We start from the raw sequence: 15,056 nt of genomic DNA on the forward strand, positions 1-15,056 counted from the left end.
TGTTCAAAGCAAGGGGGAGTATTTTGAGGGGGATTAATGGCAATGTGTCTTTCACTATAATACATTTCTTTACATTTAAACATTCACTATATTGTTTGATCATAACTCATGCATATTTACATATATGTAATGTTTTTACATATATACGTGTTTATCTTTTGCTTATAATTACTTAAAACCTTCATATTTTTAATTTAAAGATTATTTTTGTATTATTCCAATTTTACTGATTTTGGCTGTGCACCCCCCCCCCCGTTTTCTCAGTTGTATTTGAGAGTGGATGGAGGATTAACTCCTCAGAACTCTGTGAAGAAGCAATGCCACCCCAGCTTTTTGAACTGCCAAAGAGAGCTTTATTAAGTCAATGCTTTCTCAGCTTTGAGCTGCTGAGGAGTGGGATTCAACACAGACATTACACTTGTCTGGATTTTCCATGTTGAGACTCATGTAAGTTAGAAAAATATGTTTAAGTTCCATTTTTTTGTTTTGTTTTGTTCTGTTTTGTTTTAAGGAGGGCACAGCTGACAGTGGCCCATGCAGGGATCAAACTGGCAACTTTGGTGTTATTAGCACCACACTCTAACCAACTGAGCTAACCGGCCACCCCTATCATTTTCTTTTTATTATTTCTTTTATTTATAGCCATATTTCTTTGAAAATAAGAGGTTTTCATAGATGTAGAACTTGGGTAGTGCTTACAGAAAATCTTAGAGGAAAGTCTTATGCAGTCTCTAATTTACTTTAAAAACTTCAGTGCAGGTGGCATAATATTTTGTCCATGTCAATTTGTTGAAGTGGTAATCTCCAGCTGAACTACTCTTCAGCAATATGTTCCAGGGTGGTCATCTAGCACTGTATAGAAAAAGCTAGGCTCTATGCTAGCTTCTCTCCTTCATCAATCAGGCCTTAGCATATTGGATATTATTTAACATCCATTTTTATTGGCAAAACTAGTATCTGTATGTTTACTGAGAAGGTAGTTGTTAGAACACTCATTCTCACTGGTGAAAATAATATTCTCTCTCTCTCTCTCTCTCTCTCTATATATATATATATATATATATATATATATGTATATATACACATATATATAGACAATTTTGTGTATATATACACAAAATTATAATTTTATATATATATATGTATATATGTGTGTATATATATATATATATATATATATTTAGAAAGTGTTCCTAAATTATTTGTGTGTGTATGTATATATACACAAATAATTTAGGGACACTTTCCAAATCAATTCACAGTCATGGGTATGGTAAGCCATCCCTAGTGATCCCTGCCTTTGTGTAATCTGTTACCATAAGTATGGGACAGATTTAGTGACTTGATTATAATGAATAGAACATGGCAGAAGTGATATCAGTTCCAGAATTAGGTTTAAGAAGACTGTTGCTGTTCTTGGGGTGTGTGTGTGTGTGTGTGTGTGTGTGTGCCCACGCACATGATTCTTCTCTTTCTATTGGATTGCTCACCCTGCGAGACAGACCTGCTGAGAGGCCCATGTGGCAAAGGGCTGAGTCCTGCCAATAATCATGTGAGTAATCTTGGAAGAGGAACCACTCAGCTAAATAGTTCCAGATTCCTAACCCACAGAGACTCTGAGATCATAAATGTTTATTGATCTGGGCCTCTAAATCTTGGGGTGATTTGCTTCCCAACAATAGATAATTAATAAAGATGGGTAAGACATAGAGAACCTGAGAGAAACCACTCAGTGTCTGATACATTTTTGGCAATAACGTAGCTAACAGTCTGAGTGTCTGTGACATGCTAGGCAGTGTTCTATGCATGTCACATCGAGCAATTTGTTTAATCCTCACTTTTATACTGTACAATCATCGCCATTTTTCAGGTAAGAAAATTGCCATAGAGAGGTTGTGTCACTTGTCCAAGAGGAAGATAAAAAGCCGGACAGCCTAGATTTTGAGTCCTTGCTCTTCACTGCTAAGCTGCACTACTGCTCCTATTGTGGTTAATTATAGCAGGAAGAGTGAATCAAATTAGGTCAGAAGGCCATTGTAGGCAGGGGTGGAGGGGTGAATAAGCAAAGATGAGAAGTTGGAAATGCTCAGTCAAGGCTGTTTGACCTCATTAAGCATAATCCACATGAAAGAAATTACTCACCCCTCCCTCCCACTCAGAGCAACTAGCAGACTATGGGGAAAACCGCCTGTTTTGGCACACAGGCATTTTCCAACGGAGACAGAAAGCCCAAGTAATAGATGTAACAGATATATGGCCATCACTGGTCTTTTGTGATGCTGTTTGTTCGCATAATTAATATTTCCATCCCAAATGATTCACGTGGAAGAAATTAATTCGTCAACAGATTGGTCCAAGATAAAACAAAATATGTTGTGATTTTTCACAAACAAATAATGAAAGCCATTGGCTATTTTGATTTTTCTTTCTTTTTAGTGACCTCTGTGTACCTATATCTGGCGTTTAAAATAGTGTAACGGGAGCAAGCACCAGGGGTCTCAACCGAGCCTTGGATATACTTCATGCTGGTCCTGTCCCTGCAGAGGACACCAAGAAATCCCTGATGTCCTACTGTGAATGCTGTCTGACCCAATTGGTGACAAAATAAAAAATTAATAAATCCCAAGCATCCTTTGATTGTTGCTGATAAAAATGCTTTGTTGAGTGTCAGGACATTAAGCCCCATTTAGTTGTCCCAGCAAGATGTGCTAGAGAACGGACAAGCCAATTGTTGGAAAGAATTTTCATGAAGATACGTGTACTAATGTCCCCCTCCCGTAACCTAAGAGGGGCTGATATGTGTTATAGTGGTCAGGGCCATTCTGCCCTTGTGACAGTTTCACAACTGTCTGCTGTCTTCAGGAGCAGAAGTTCTTGTCTGAGAAACTTCCTCTTTTCCACAACATGACAAAGCCCACTCCATTGATTTGGGCGTAGAGAGAATACCTAGGTTTTGAAAAGAGGGTTTGATTTATTGTTCAACTCCCTGTGCTAGTTACTTTGTGCGTAGTTTTACAGGAGAAAATGCCTGGTGAATAAGTGCTTCCATTTTGTATATCATAAAAACAAGAAAGTCAATGTAATGTTTTATATAACACAACCTTAACACTAATTCTTATCTGCCAGACAGGGAACATGAAAACATGTTAGTCTTGCAGACTAAATGGGCTCTAGTTCAAGTTTTTATGAGTGCACGTTTGGGAGGAATGAAATACCTCTTCCATTTAAAAAATACTTGTATGTGCTCTGTTTGTAATTCTGACATGTAATGTGGAAACATGAACCACTCCAGGTTTTTTTGTTGTTGTTTTGTTTTGTTTTTCCTGCAAGTACACCAAAGGCATATATATAAACAGAACACCAAAGTCAAATAACTCAGTTGCTGGATGCCATATGAGGCTTCCTCTTGGGAAAAAAACCCATAAACTTTTGGGCTTCCACAGTGACTGGAACACTACCACAGCCACTCACTGTCATGGCCATACCCTTGACCTTGTCATTCCTAATAGCTACAGTGCTGGCATATCTCAAATTCTGGATTCCACGCTTTGCCTGCCGTCTTCTACCCCATTTTTTGACTCTACCTATTACTGTTGCATTGTTCCACACTTACGTCATCTGTTTTCTCCCTACCTGGCTTAAATCCCACGTCCACTGAATCACTGCTTTGCGTGTAATCTCAATTCTACTAACTCCTCGTGTTTCCCATCGAACTTTCTTGGATTAATCACAACCCCAGTTAACTCCAATTTTCCACCTACTCTGTCTCTGCATGTATGCAGCCAAGAAAAACATGTAAACATCCTAGCTGGTCTCACGTGAAATTTGGGACTATGAATCTCTGCACTGTCTCTCATGCTGTCCAACAATCGAATCGTGCTTCCCCAATCCAGTCTCTCTCGTTCTCTCTCTCTTAGATGATTTTATACTTTCTCCTCTCTCTTCAAGTTTCCCTTTTGGTTTTGCTGAAACCACTGAAGCAAACAGAAGCAAACATTTACCTGCCCTTCCCTGTGCCTCCTATCTGCATCTGTGCCCATACTCGGGACCTCCCTCAGTCCAGTGTAGGTGCTGTCTCTGTGGCTAGCTGAGCCTGAGCCCTCACCGGGCACTTAGCCTCCTCCTCTGACACGTCCTCAATGACAGCTGCCAGGTTTCTCCTGTGGCCTCAATTGTTCCCACTGGATCAGCTCATTTTTATGAACATGCAAACATGCTGTTATTTCTTCCAAGTAAAACACCAAAACACTCATTTGACTCCATTTCTCTCACTGCTATTGTCCATTTCTTTCCTTCCTTTCACAGCAAACTCTTTCTTTTTACAGCTTTATTGATGCAATATACAAAAACTGGACATATTTAATCTACGCAATTAATTTGGTTTGTTTTGACATGTGTATACACCTGTGATGTCATCACCATAATCAAGGTAATAAATGTATCCATTCCCTCCAAAAGTTTCCTTATGTCCCTTTACTATTGTGTGTGTGTGTGTGATCAGAACACTTAACACAAGATCACCCCTCTTAACAAACTTTTAAGTGCACAACACCATTTTGTTAACTACAAGCACAATATTTTACAGCAACACAGCAAAATCTTAAAAAGCAGTGTCCATATTTCCAGTCTCCAATTTCTCTCCTCTCATTCAGTTTTGAGCCCATTATAATGAAATTGCTTTCATCAAGATAACCAATTACCCGCTTACTTCCTGATAATCCAAGGTCATTACCTAGTCCTCATTTTACTTGACTGATCAGCGATTGATCACTTTGTCTTCCTCAAAACACTTTCCCCACTTAGCTTCTAGAACACTGCTCTCACTGGATTCTCCACCGTCCACCTTCCAACTTTCTGCTGCTCCTTTTCAGTCTCTTTTGCTGGTTCCTCCTCATCTGCTCACCCAGGCTGATAAATGTTGACGTGTCATAGGGCTCAGGCCTTGGATTTCTCTTTCGCATCTACCTTCACTCCCTGAGTGAGCTCAACATGTCTGACAGCCATCCATGCCACCTCTATGTTGAAGATTCCCACATTTATATCTCCAACCCAAACCACTGTGCTGAATCCAGACATACATCCAAGTGCCTGTTTGACAACGTCCATTTGACTATTTGATAACATCTCAAACTCAACATTCTAAAACTGAGCTCTTGACAGTCATTCCTCCCTCTAAATCATCTCAGTGAATGGCAACCACATTCCTCTAGTTGCCTGAGCCAAAATCTTGAGGTTATTCTTGACTCTTCTGTCACTCTCATATCTCACATTTGGTCTGCCAGTATATTCTGTCACATCTAATAGTATCTATCTATCTATCTATCTATCTATCTATCTATCTATCTACCCATCCATCTATGACTTCTTGTCCTCATTTGTCTTCTTGGATTATTGATATGAACACTTAACTAATCTCACTATATCTACCCTGGACCTCCTTTCAGTTTATTCATTGATTTAGAACACATATCTGCTCTCCTAAAAATTCTCCAATGGCTTCCCATCTAACTCAGAGTAAAAGCCAATGTCCTTCTATAACCCTAAGATCCTAGCTAACTAGTTCTCCCCCATTAATGCTCTGATCTCATTTCTTACTACTCTCTCCTATTCGTTTTACTCCAGCCACGCCGGCTTCCTTGCTCTTTCTCAAACATGTCAGGCAAACTTGCACCTTTGCACTTGCTCTTCTGCCTGGATGCATTTTCACAGGTATCCTTTGGCTAGCTCTTACACTTTCTTCAAGGCTTTATTCAAATTCACCTTCTGGTGAGCCCTTCCTTGGTTATCCCGTTTACAATTGCAACCCTTCCTCCAGACTCTCTTTATTTTTCTTTCTTCAGCGCTTATGAGACTGTAACATACTATATTTTTGTCAATTATGTTAACTTTATGTCTCCTTTGGTAGGAGGTAAGTTCTATGAGAGCAGAAAGTTTGTCCATTTTGTTCACAATGTATCCCCAGCAGTAGGACATACCTGATATATGCCAAGTACACAATGTTTGTTGAATGAATGAATTATAATGATGATGAACATGATGAAAAAATATAGACTGACAAGACAAACATATACAGTGTTGCTTACTTTTATACAAATTGGTGATAACTATTGTTTAAAAATAATTATTCTATTCTCAATATTCCCACGTCATCTAATATAGAGTTCTGTACTCAGACAACAATCAGAACTCTAGAATTGTGGACTGCTAAAAAAAGTGTGATTTTTTTCACTTTAGAAAATTCCCAGTGATTTTTAAAAACTACGTTATGAAATATCACTCATGATGTACTATTTGAGTACACGGTAATCACAAAGTAGAGCCTAAGATAAATCATAGCTTTTATTGATTTCTGGGTCGTTGAATTTGAACTGTTTCCCAGCAGAGGGAGCTACTGATCCACATTTTCAAACCTGTGTATAAAAAGTGTAGTTTGCTGAATCAAGGGGCAGATTTCAATGCAGTAAATGACATTATCTTACAAATCTACATTACATGGTAATAAATCAGCCAACAAAACATAATGACATGAATTTTAAAAATCTATTATTTTTTCTCTTTAGTCATTTAAATTGATGACATTGTACATGAATATGGTACAAAAAAATACAGAGAAATATTAAATCTCTCTTCCGCTCCTATTCCTTAGTCTCCCAGTTTCCTTTCCCAAGATTATCATTATCTCCACAATCCTCTGTATCCATCTATGTGTATGTTTGTTTTGCTTTGGTTTATACTGTATATTTTCAAATCAGAAATGGTGTAAGCACTGTTCTTCACCTTAGGGTTGATTTATAATTTGATCACATAGTTTTGGGATTTCATGTCAGCCTTTAAAGAATCTCTTTCTTTTAAACAGCTGTATTTTATTCCAGTATGTGAATGAATTGTAATTTATATAACCAGTCCCCTACTGAAAGATGCAAAGTCTGTCTTCAATATTTTGCCATTCCAAACATAATGTAATAAATACAGTTTTACATTTATCTCTGTAAATACGTATAAGTATATCTGTAGGGTAATCTCCCATAAAGCAAAACAAAACAAACGAAAAAAAAAGGTAGCCATCTGAAAAATAAGGAAGGTGTAGTCTTATCTCCCTGTACATCAAAATAAATTCTCAATGTACTGAATTATAAAATTACTAGAAAAAAACACAGGAGAATATTTTTATGGTTTTGGAGTCAGGAAGGCCTTTCTGTGGCTAACACGGAGTCAGGGATCACTCAGAGAAGTTTGAAATTTGACTATATTTTTTAAAAATCTGCATGACAAAAAATATCAACATAAAATAGGAATGACAAATTGTTCAAACGCATTTCCAACATAAAACACAAAGAAAAAAAATTATAAATTTCTTAATATATAAAGACCTTTTGTCAATTGATAAAATCAAGCTCCTATTGAAAAATGACCAAAGAATACAAACAAATAGAACATATAAATGAAAATACAAGTAGCTTTAGACATATGAAACTATATTCATAAGGAGAGAAATGCAAATTAAAATGATGAGATGCCATAGTTCACCTATCAGATTGGCAACGATCAGCACATTGTGTTGATGAGGGTGTGGGGAACCAAACAGGCCCACAGATCCTTGGAGAGATGATGACTTGATACAACTTCTATGGAAACCAATTTAGCAATAGCTACCCAAATTTTCAAAAGAAAGTTTGTCAAGTCCCCCACCCCCCCTTTTGGTCAAATCTCTCTTTGAATTAGCTGCATGTACTTAATGAGAAGGAAAGGCTACACAGAGTTTAAACAACAAAATATTTTGAGGGAGGTATTATGCCCTTTGTATAATGCGGATGACGACCACATTGGGATATGGAAATTAACATGATAACTAAAAGAATCTCTGCATGTTTATCAGTCAGCATCCCTTAGGAAATAGATGGCACATTTTTTTAAAAGGGTGGCTGGAAAGAATTTCATTCATGAAGGCGTGGGCAGGGTTAAGGGAAACAGTAAGGAGTAGCGAGCAGTCCTGGCATCAGGGTTTTAGGGAGCCATTATCATTCCAGCAAGGGCTAAGGAAAGGAAGGTGTGCAGAACCAAGTGAGGATTGTCGCTTTAGGAGAGAATCATGTGACAGGAGCCATGGCAACACACGAACCACAGTCAGACAGGCCTGGCAGGGCAGGAGCACCCTGTCCATCTAATCTCTATGGGAGCCTTTCACTGACCAAGTTCAATGGGAAGTCAGAGGACAGCCCAGCCATATTTATGCCCTCAATAGAGGTCAGTCTCCTGGGACAATGCAAAGATGGGTGGATCTTGCTTTATTTCCAGCGGGTAGATCTGGAAGGGCAATAGAGGATTTTCATTCAACTAATACAGATCTCGCTGATGTCTTCAGGTCCTTGCTTCATTTTAAGCTCCCTCCAAAAATATTATGCCAATTTTTCTTCTAAAGTATTCACTTCTCCGTTCCTCCTTTTTGGAATGGAACCCATGGATCACTAACATTCCCATTCCCTTTCTTTCTGGGGCAGTATCTTTATGGAAATTGGCTTCCTGAAGACCCTGCATTTGTTTATTAAAGTTTGATTAACAGAAAGCAATTTAAAGACAACGATTCCTAGACTATAAGGGGACTATAGAGTACATTATAAGAAATAGTGCATTATACATAGAGCAAATTTTGGAAAAAAAAAATGTATGTTATGTTTGGCCATGCCTATACTAAAGGAGAATTCCACTGTCTGTCCCTAATAGTGTCCCTCTCCCCATCTAATCTACTTTTGGTCAGACAAAATGAGTCCCTTGGATCAACCAGAGATTAATCATAGAGATCCAGCTACCGGCTAATGTCTAACAACATTAAAGATTACATTAGAGAGAAGAGGATATTTGTTATTTAAATATATTTTTTTTCCTATTTACATGACAAGATTTAATTTCCTTGAAATGTTATTGTGAACACTGGGGATAGAGTCCCTTAGAGGTTCTCTAATTATAATAAGATCTACAGCTGCTTTCAGGTCTAGCAATATCAGAGGCCCCATCTGGTCAACGTGCCTTAGGGGAAATGGCTTGCCATAACATGTTATCAATTGTACCTACAGTATATCCAATACCCAAAGCCCCATCTTGGGTTTCTTTTTGTAAAGTCTGCATTTTATTTCTTTGCACTCTCTCATGTTAACAAAGCATGTGTCCAGGTATGAAGATGCTGTTTCAGTAGAGTCTGTACCTTTCTAGTTGCCTTCAGGACAGGTACAGGAATCACCGGTGAGGGCCATCCAGGGGCAGAGAGCCCAGTGCGATGATGTTCCGTTAAAATCAGCACGAGGCAATCAATAAGGAATGAAATAGCATCTTCATCCATTTCGTTGTAGAGCCGTTGGGATTTATTTCAGTTGTTCCTTTCACTGTTCCGAGAAACATCAGGTGTGAAACACACTTAATTGGAGCAGGAAGTAAGAGTATAATTTACCAGACAGGAGATGTGGTCTAGTAGATTTAGAACTTGAATATTATTTCTGGCTCTGCCGCTGGTTTCCTTTGTGACTAGGAGGGAAATCTCTCTGAGTGTTGTTAGTTTCGGTATCTGTGGATTGATAAGATCACAAGCATGGATGTTGTAATAGTTCATTTGATAGGAAATTAAACAGAGCAAGACTAATGAGGGGAATGGGTTAACTGGTCATTTCTTTCTGGGCACTATTTTGTGCTTTAAGAGAACACTAAATATCTGAGTAAAAGAAAGGAGTTGCAGAAAGTATATCATACATGTGTTATCTCATTTCATCCTGCAACAAACCAAGAAGGTCATTCATCATATTGATGCATGTTTGCAGATAAAGAAACTGAGGCACAGAGAGTTAAATAAATTGTGTAAGATCACCGAATTAGTAAGGGCAGAGCTGGGATTTGAACTCAGGTTATTTCAATCCAGAGCTCCAGCTCTTAACTACTATAGCCTTCCCTCTCACCTTGTGACAGAAATGATGACCCATAGGAATAGAAATATTTATAAAAATCTATATATTTCAAAAATAGATATTCAGAGCACCCTAGAAAGGAGTTGAGGAGAGAGAAAATAGGGGAGAAGTAGGAAACCACCGATGCTAAGGTCTATGAAGCATGTGATTATGGACCAGAGTGGTCTAGCTAGAGAATCCCCTTGGGTAGTAATCAAAACTGCCAGTTTGAGAACAAAATTCCAATGCCAGTTCTGATGCTTTGGGCTGTGTGTTTAGAACCCTGATTCTGGTTTGCTTTTTGGTTTGATTTGTGGTAGGTTTTGTCTTATTCTATTTTTAAGATGTTTGTCTCAGCTGAACATCACTTCCTTGGATGGCAGATGGCATAGAAGATTTCATTTATTTCTGAATCTGCCTGTAACCTACCTATCTGTGGGGACAGAGCCCCAGAAAGCAGTTTCCAGGCTCTCGGCCTCATGTGGAGAGGTGCTGGCTCAGATAGTGGATGGCCGTCAGCTGTGGCTGGTTGGCCATCAGCTGTAGCCATTAAGCCATTGGTCACTGATATAACTGCCTTGGCTACGGAGGGGAGCCGAGGAGAGTGAAGGAGGAGACTGAAGGAGAGTAAGGAGAGTCAAGGAGAGTCGGTCGGTTGGCAGCAAAGCGGACAGCAGCTCGCACGTCGTGTAAACCCAGCCTCCAGTGAGACCATAGTGGTATGACTTCCCTACCTATGGCTCCGTGGGTGTTCCTTTTTGGCCTCACCATGTCCTGCGTTCTTATGTGGGGAGTGGGAGCAGAGACCCCGCAGGCCGACCCGCCGGACACCCCGCACGACACTATCTAAACTTATATATATTTTCACTACTCCATAGCCTCCACCTATCTCATGGTTCTATCAGACTGTTTACCCAGTGTTGCCAAAACAACAAACTTAGTCTCACTGGTATGCTCTTACTTGGCCTCTCCCAATCTCCCTCCCAGATTTCCCCAAGCCCCTAGCTTTCAAAATATCTTGTTACTGAAAGCCCAGCTTATGTCCCATCTATTCTACAAAGGCTTCTCAACCCACCCTGAGCTTACCCTCTTCTGACTTCCCATTGGAACTTAATGTACCACTCATGTACCTCTTGGCTTAATTATTGCACTTTGCATAATTTATATATTGTGTCTCCCAAACCAGGCCCCATAATGATTAATAGCATTAATGTTTTAGAAACCATACAGCAATTGACCCAATAGATATGCATGAAGTTTAACTTTAAAAAGTGACTTTTGCTTCACCCTGATTAGAGAGAGTATATTCTCAGTGATCTTTATTTCATTGGTATCACCCTGGTGGGAAGCGCACCAAAATGGCATGAATGCACCCAACGCGGGAGTCCTCATCCCTCCCACGTGTCTTTCCTCACACCGCTGCCTCTCATGATCTTGGTTAGAACCAAAGAGGCAGGTGTAGCTGGTCAGGGGCTTCCCTCTTCCCCAGGCTTTGTCTTTCAGCTCATCCCATGCCACCCTGTAAATGTTCGCTCTGCCCACATCACCTGATCCTGCAGGCCTGCGCTCTCCATTCCCAGTTCAGGAGACAGTTCTTGGAGTGCTGGTGAGGCGAAGTGGAAAGAAGCTGGTGAGTTTTCCCCCAGGATAATACATGTTGGTCAATGCTATGGCCCTTAGTCATCTAAGGTCAAAAAAGTCCTGCCCTGAATAAGGAAAAGCAATCCCAGATGTAGGTGCTCTATTGTCTCTTCAACCCAACTCATATGCTTGTGACAAATGAGACAAACCTCCAATATCAGTCTTTATTGAGGGATTCAACAGAGTTCATTAAAAACTTGAAATCAATGTAGGAATAAAACCAAAACACTGAAAAAAATGGGACGAAAGATGGGTAGCCGAAAATGATAAAGCTAGGTTCCCCAGAAACGCTGCTTTCACCACAATCAAATCCCAGAATTGTTATCACATGGACTTTTGAATGCGTTTGGACACCTGAAGTCCTGAACTGTCGTTTCCAGCTTTGGTCATTTGGAATGCGTGTTAGTGAAAACTGGTTATGTGGTTTGTAGACAGTAAGAATGTGGGAGCACCTGAGTTCTTGGAGGTGCTCATCAGACTGTTTACCCAGTGTTGCCAAAACAACAAACTTAGTCTCACCGGTATGCTCTTACTCTGCCTCTCCCAACCTCTCTCCCAGATTTCCCCAATCCCCTAGCTTTCAAAATATCTTGTTACTGAAAGCCCAGCTTATGTCCCATCTATTCTACAAAGGCTTCTCAACCCACCCTGAGCTTACCCTCTTCTGACTTCCCATTAATGTACCACTCATGCACTTCTTGGCTTAATTATTGCACTTTGCACAATTTGTATATTGTGTCTCCCAAACCAGATATGGCCCCATAATGATTAATAGCATTACAATTTTAGAGATTCATCGTAGATTTTCTCCTGGTTTCTGAGAATAAAATCAGACTTTATATAATAAGAACTGAAACAGAAGAACACAGTCAGTTTTCAGAGGCATATGTGTGACTGCTATTTCAGGAATTGTTCCAATGCGCGATGTTTATAATAAGCTTGGTGTGACCCAACTGAAGAGCTTAATATAACAAGGTTAAGAGAGTGGTGGGAGGAGAGGGTTCCATTCTATACCGGCTTGCATTTATTAGTAATCAAAAAAGTTTGCAGATGGCAGCCTCGCTGAGCATTACTAAATCTGGGACTTGTGGTTTGCAAATCATTTTAACACTGCTATCATCTATCCTAGAGAAGGCAGGAAAAAGTGTTATTATTTTATCACATTAAATATAATAGAAAGAGACTAAAAGTAGTGTACTTTGGCAAATACAAAATTTACTGGTTCAGTAGAAAACCATGCCCTGACCTCCCACTGAGCTGGCGAGAGATGAGTTTCCTGGGAACATCTCAGTGAACAGATGTTTCTTGTTATGTTTTCAATGAAGAGTTTACTGGCATCTAGTTACTAATGAAGGGCTCTTTTGGCAAAATGAGTCCCTTTATCTATGTACATATACAGGCATACCTGGTTTTATTGGGCTTGCTTCATTGCACTTCCCAGATGTGGCGTTGCTTTTTTACAAACTGAAGGCAAAACGCTCCATCAGAAAAAAGATTATGACTCATTTTACTGTGGCAGTCTGGAACCACAATATCGCTGAGCTATGCCTGTACACTTATGCGTATTTAAATTTTTTACATACACCAATTAAGGGTTTTGCCTTAATTAAACCACCACGTGGGGCTCACTTAAGTGAAAGATCTGTCTGGATTTCATAATTATTGAATGATTATTAAAATAAGCTACCTGATCTAAAGTTTGCAAGTTCAATGTCTAAGAAATAACTATTAGTAAAGGGAGAGAAAATATAAATAGTTGGTAACAGAAAGATAATTCCATTGTCAACATAATCTTTTTTGAGTCATAATTTGATCCAGAAGGCTATCTACAGAGCTTTTTGAATCACTCTGAAATCTTTTTCAAGGATTCTGCTTTTGTATCTCTATATCAATCTTATCTCTTTCTTTGCAGAGAAATTCAATTGTTTCTTGGTGATTGAAGGATATGAATACTGAAAAACATAAATTACGCCCTTATGTTGTTTGTCTGTAATTCCTAAAGAATATGAAATATTGTCTATGTTGTACATACATGGTGAATTTATTCTAGCCTATTGACTACTCCTTTAGGAAGTCAGAACACATGTAGGAGATTTCTGTAAGTCTCAAAGAGTGCAGAAGTCTTAGAGTTGAATGTTGAACTCTAACATTTCACTGGTGGAAACTGGATATTTAATGGATAACCTAATTTTAGGTAAAAAACGAATCACACTTGTTTCATAGGTGTTGCCATGCACGAGAGGCTTTTAATTATTACTTTATAGTTTTGGATCAAGAAGATGGTTGAAAAGTGTCAATTCAAGAACTTTTACTATATACAACAAAGCAATTTAGGCAATAATAATAATGTGACTCAGATTCTAGAAACAAGAACAATGAGGCATAATTCAATCAGAAATGAAGACATAAGATTAGTGAAATAATTGTTTTGGATAATCTGTAACATTATTTTACATTACATTTAGCAATTGTGAATCCAAATGGAAATTCTTATAGCAGATTTATGGTTCCACTTTTTAATTTTCTATTTATAACTGTGGATTTAGCAAACAATATGTATAGATAGCATTATGCACAGCACATGACACATAACAGATACCCCCCAATGTTTCTCTGTCCTCACTGCCAAACTAGAATAACCCCGTATTATGTGCTCATATAGTCCTGGCAACTTTCTTTCCTAGTGTGTAATTATTTATCTGTAGGTTTTAGGGTTGCTGGATTTAGCTAATGAAAATACAAGATACACAGTGAAATTTGAATTTCAGATAAACAACAAATCATTTTTCAGTAGAAATTTTTCCTGTGAAACTTTTGTGACATACTGATATTTAAAATTAGCCATTGTTTATCTGAAATTCACATCGGATTGGGCATCCTGGATTTAACATGGAGACTATAGTAGCTTACGTGTTCATATCTGTATCTCCCACAGATTGCAACTTTTAGAGCAGATCCTCTGTTATGCTCACCATTGTACTTCTGGTATCTGCGCAGGGTTTAGCACTTTTTTTTTTTTTTTTTTTTAATTAATTTTATTGGGGTGACAATTGTTAGTAAATTTACATAGATTTCAGGTGTACAATTCTGTATTACATCGTCTATAAATCCCATTGTGTGTTCACCACCCAGAGTCAGTTCTCCTTCCATCACCATATATTTGATCCCCTTTACCCTCATCACCCACCCCCCACCCCCTTACCCTCTGGTAACCACTAAATTATTGTCTGTGTCTATGAGTTTTTGTTTCTCATTTGTTTGTCTTGTTCTTTTTGGTTTATATACCACATATCAGTGAAATCATAGGGTTCTCTGCTTTTTCTGTCTGACTTGTTTCACTTAGCATTATTCTCTCGAGATCCATCCATGTTGTCACAAATGTTCCTATATCATCTTTCCTTAACGCCGAATAGTATTCCATTGTGTATATGTACCACAACTTCTTTATCCATTCATCTATCGAAGGACATTTTGGTTGTTTCCATG

Source organism: Rhinolophus hipposideros, assembly GCF_964194185.1.
Source record: "Rhinolophus hipposideros genome assembly, chromosome: 9".
NCBI lineage: Eukaryota > Metazoa > Chordata > Mammalia > Chiroptera > Rhinolophidae > Rhinolophus > Rhinolophus hipposideros.